The sequence below is a fragment of the Pteropus vampyrus genome, unplaced genomic scaffold (genome assembly GCF_000151845.1).
Source record: "Pteropus vampyrus isolate Shadow unplaced genomic scaffold, Pvam_2.0 Scaffold491, whole genome shotgun sequence".
Taxonomy (NCBI): Eukaryota; Metazoa; Chordata; class Mammalia; order Chiroptera; family Pteropodidae; genus Pteropus; species Pteropus vampyrus.
In genome coordinates, this window is record NW_011889272.1 from 35,684 (window position 1) to 40,485 (window position 4,802).

A 4,802-nucleotide genomic window follows, 5' to 3' on the forward strand; every position below is an offset into this window, starting at 1 on the left:
TGTTACAAAACATAACCAGAAATTATCTAACCATTAGGTAGATAGGATCTGGACTGAGATAAAAATGAAAGATATCTACGAGCTAATCTTATTCTATATTTAGTCTGAGTCAACTAAGTCATTAACTAGGGTTATATAATTTTGCTGGCTTCAAATTCCCAATTATAAAGCTTCGCATACAATTATTTCAACTACAATTGATTTTTTATTTCTGGGGAAAAAAAAAAAGAAGCTACTAGCTCATTTTAATAACCCAATCTTCCTAACGAGAAGTAACTGCCTTCTCTGATATAAATCATGGAAACGCTATAAACGAACTGGTTTTATATTCTCTCGAAGTTCAGTGCACTCATCAATGGTCCCGGTGGGTTTTACAATGTGCTCCTCGCTGTCCCCCACCCCCACCCCACACACCTGCGCCTCAAATTTCCGCAAATCATCCACAGCTTTCCGCACTTCATGGGTACCGGAGACGCACATCTGGGAAACAGAACCAACCTTGATGCGGGCTTCTGAGAACGGCCCGTCTCGGATGCATGCCTGCCACAGCACACAGGGCAACTCGGCGGTCAAATAATCAAAGGATGATTACAAACACTGTTGCTCAACCAACAACCATCAACCATCGTGGGAGGGTCCTGCCCGGGGCTGAAAGATTCCTGCTATCTGCTGACCCGCTCGCAATGTGCAGTCAAGAGCTGGGCCAGGCTCAAGAGCAAAGGCAAACTATTTTGTGTGATTTCCATCCCTCCCAGAAAGGGCCGGGTGGGGGCAGACGCGGTAAATTCCCAAAGACCCACATTGTAACTAAATTCGTTACCGGGGCTTCCACAGATGGATCTCTAGAGAGTAGACGAAGGCACGCAACATGATGACAAAAAAAAAAATTCTACTTCCTGTTCCTCTTCCCTCTTTACAGAAGGTGACTTCTCAATAGTACCATAAAGAGAAGTCATTTTTCTTTTTTATAAGTAGGAAATAAATATTTGTTAACCAAAGGACAGACAACAAATGTCGAAGTATATCCTGACCAGTTTAATGACATGGGGCACTAAGTGATACGTAGTATCACTTAGAAACTACAGCCTTATCTTCATCTCATATATATATATATACAAAGTTACATTGCAAATTCGATATTCCCAAAAGCAAAAATAGATGCGAACAACCAAAAATCGTACAAAAACCAAAGCCAACGTATCCACCATTTCAAGTTAAACAAACAAAAGCCTGCAGAACAAACTCTGGAACTGCTTGTGGCTGACAATCAGGGTCTCGCGAAAACCAGCCTCCGGCAAGTGGGTCCTCGTCCTCCCCTCCAGAGCCACAGATGTGGCCTGACTCGTGAACTTTTATATTTATTTACTCTCTATAACACCAGTAATACGGCATCGACTACGATGACAGTTTTCTCTTTCAAAAGCCTCTAATGTGAAATGCGCACACCAAAAAAAAAAAATATTTATTAACAGCCAGGATGGATGAAATATGTCTCTGGGTGAAAAAAAAAAAAAGACAAGAAATAAACAGCCAGATTGAAGGCACCCAAAGACTCATCACACCCAGTTCCTGCAGGATCTCGTGTACAGTTGGAAACACTTTTTTGACAAAAAGCTTGGTTCTGGAGAGCCCCAAGGGCACGCATCAATGAAAGCGGCTGACTTACAAACAGAATTAAGTGATTATGAAAACACCGCCGAGTCATGAAATGCTTTTAAAAAGCACAGCGCTTTGCAGTTTACTGCAGCTGAGAGACACTGTCCTCTGCTTCTAAAGCACAGACATTGTTTCAGCTTCAAAAACGTACCAGACCTCGCAGATCCGAAACATGCACACTACCCTGTCACCGTGTGTTCTTTCCTAAGTCACATCATTAGCGTAGCTGCACCCCTGGAGCGACATCCAATCTTCAAGCTGGTAGATCTCTCAGACACTCAGCGTGGACGTGCACGCGTGCACACGCGCACACGCGCGTACACACATCCAGGGACTTTAACATCACCCCCTCTCCCCACCTCTGAGGGCTAATCAGCCATCTCCAAAATGTTTTTTTCATTGCAAATCCCTGTGAAAAAGTTTTAAGCACGTGCCGCCCCCCAATTCATGCCACTTACTTATTAACCATATATAATATTCAACTCACAACGTTCTGCATTTTTCATAGACCACGAAAGATACACGTTTTATAAACATCAGACCAAAAACATAAGCGGGCTACATTGGGTAGTTTCTTCCTGCACTCTAATAAATCCCGCTGTGCACCTGCCAGAGGCCGTGACATCTGCCTGGGAGGCCACCTGAGACAAGGCAGCTCTGTCGTCCCCTCGCCCCTCCCCCGAACACAGTGTGGAGACAACTGCCTTAAAGGGAATGTACTCAGAGTCCCATGAAATGTGCCAGGCATGACACCCACAGCCCCCGCCCTTGCTCTCATCGGGTCTGCAGGAACTTCTGCTCGGCCCTGGACATGGGAAACGGTGAATCGTTTTTATCAACTCCTTAAGCCAGGCGCACCTTGCTGTTCCTTCCGGCCAGGCTTTTTGCGGCAGACCCTTCGGATGCCCGCAAATGGTTGAAACTGGCAGACTCTCCTGTGTGTCTTAGCAGTACAAACCTAACATGATGTTTTTTCCACAATCAAAGTAGGAGCCTAACTGTGTGTCCCAACCCAACCCGTGACCGTCGAGAACCAGCAACCGCGGTTTCCAGGTAGATAATGGTGACCGTGACGCTGGCAACGCGCAGTGCGCATTCGAGTTGCACGGGATTAAAACGCCTGTGAGATTCTGTTGGAAAAAGAACCTCAGGCAGGGAGGGACCCACGTGTAAGCCACACGCGAAATGAACCAAACTGATTCTGTGCCCTGCTGCTTTTCCCAAATGCAACATAAAACCCCGTGACGGCCCGGAATGTTTACAGGTGCTGCGGGTTACGCCTGCAAACTGCTGCACCACGTGACTTTCCAAGGGACCTCCCCCGCACACACCCTGCACTGTCTAATCTGTCCCGTTCAAACGGATGTCAAGACAAGGACAACCCGAGCACAGCTGACCTGGTCAAGACTTAGAATGAACCTCCACGCCCTAGAAAGGGAAAGCGTTGCTCAGCTGTGCTCAATCTTTCTCCAGTTCTTTCGATGACTTACCAAGTCTGACCATACTGAGTGGTTACCACTCGTTTAAGAAATAAAACGGCATCGTGTACAGTAAAGCTCCTTTTTGCCCCAATTTCCAACTACCTGGAGGTTCGAGCGAGGTGAAAACGTTTCCAGAACTGAACAATACCGACGTCCGCACACACGCAAAGCCTTAACGACGAGGAGCACGTGACACCTGCGCGTCCGGCTGTCCAGGTGGGCACAGCATCCTCTTGGCCTTGCTCCAGCAGGATGACGTCGGGTGTCCGGCTGTCAGTGAGGACGTCTTCAATCCCTTGGCAAGTGGGGTGGCGATCAGGCTGGGGGGAGAGGGGCCCTCCATGCTCCCGCCTCTGCACTCACGCAGGGGGCTGGTGGCAAGTGTCCCAGTGAGGGACGCGCTCAGTGCTGGGCACCGGGGGTCACGTGCTGGGTTCCAGCCTCAAGGGAAACAAGCAGAGAAAACTCTGTTTTCTTTCAAGCATTCCAGCTACATCCACTCTGATAGGAAAAAATGACAGGCATCCAAGGCAGCCGCCGTCTTCAAGAATAAACTCTGTGAATTTTGCCGTGAGCACTGTTTGGGCTTCTTTTACAGACTCTCGTGACGCTGGGAAAGTAATGACACGCAGAAGAATGATTCGCAGGCACCCAACGGCCCGAGTGCGTTCTCAATCGCTGGGGTTTCTCGTCTCTGTTTTGCTGGTTCTCAAGAAAAACATGCAACTAGCTTATCCAAGCTAAGTGAAATGCTGCTTATTTTTAATCGAGGCTCACACTGTACGTCGAAGCATGTGGCAAAAACAAACAACAGGCAGCTGAGCCCCCCGGGCCGTGAACGTGAAACCAGCACCCTCTTTAACCAACGTTTAAGCAGGGTCCCTCGTCCAAATTAAAATCCTCACACGCGAGACGTGCATGAAGCCTCAAGGTCAGCTCGTCGACCCTTTCACGCCTTACGTGAGGACACGCATGGATTAAAGATGTCACACACGCAGGCAGAACCCCCGACCCAGGACACCGGGGGCCAAAACGCCGGGTCGAGGATGCGTGCGGAAAACATGCCATTTCTCATGAGACCACGAAACACAATAATGACGGCCCGAAGCAAAACGCAGGTAGCAACGGACAGGAAAGCCCGGCCCGGCCGTAGGAATGCGTGTTATTTCTACAACAAACGAATGCAAAAAACAACTAGATGTCTTTAGCCTATTTGGTATGCAAATGATGACCCCGTTGGGAAAAGTGTAGCACTGTGACTCCTTTTGAAACTAAAGACGTGACTCTATCCCAGTGATACGTTTTACATATTAAGTGTCTTCCCAGGTTCAGAGACACGGCCCATTTCAACTAATGTGGCAACAAGAATTAAGCAGCAGGCAGGGGGAGCGGGCGCATCCTGGCCAGACCCGATGACACAGACTCCTGACGATCTTCCACTACGGCTGCTGACGCATACTGGGCAGTGACAAGCTGAGCTGTTCCTTGCTTTTGACATTATCCGCAGTGCAAAATCGTTCGAGGGCAGCAGAGGGACCCAGGTAGAGCTTCTTCCTGAGTGGGGAACGTGAAAATTCGGGCAGGAGAGCTGAGCTGATTGGCGGGGTCCTCAGCTGGGGGGGGGAGGGGCGACTACAGAGGAACAAGTGGGGCGGGGTGCACCAC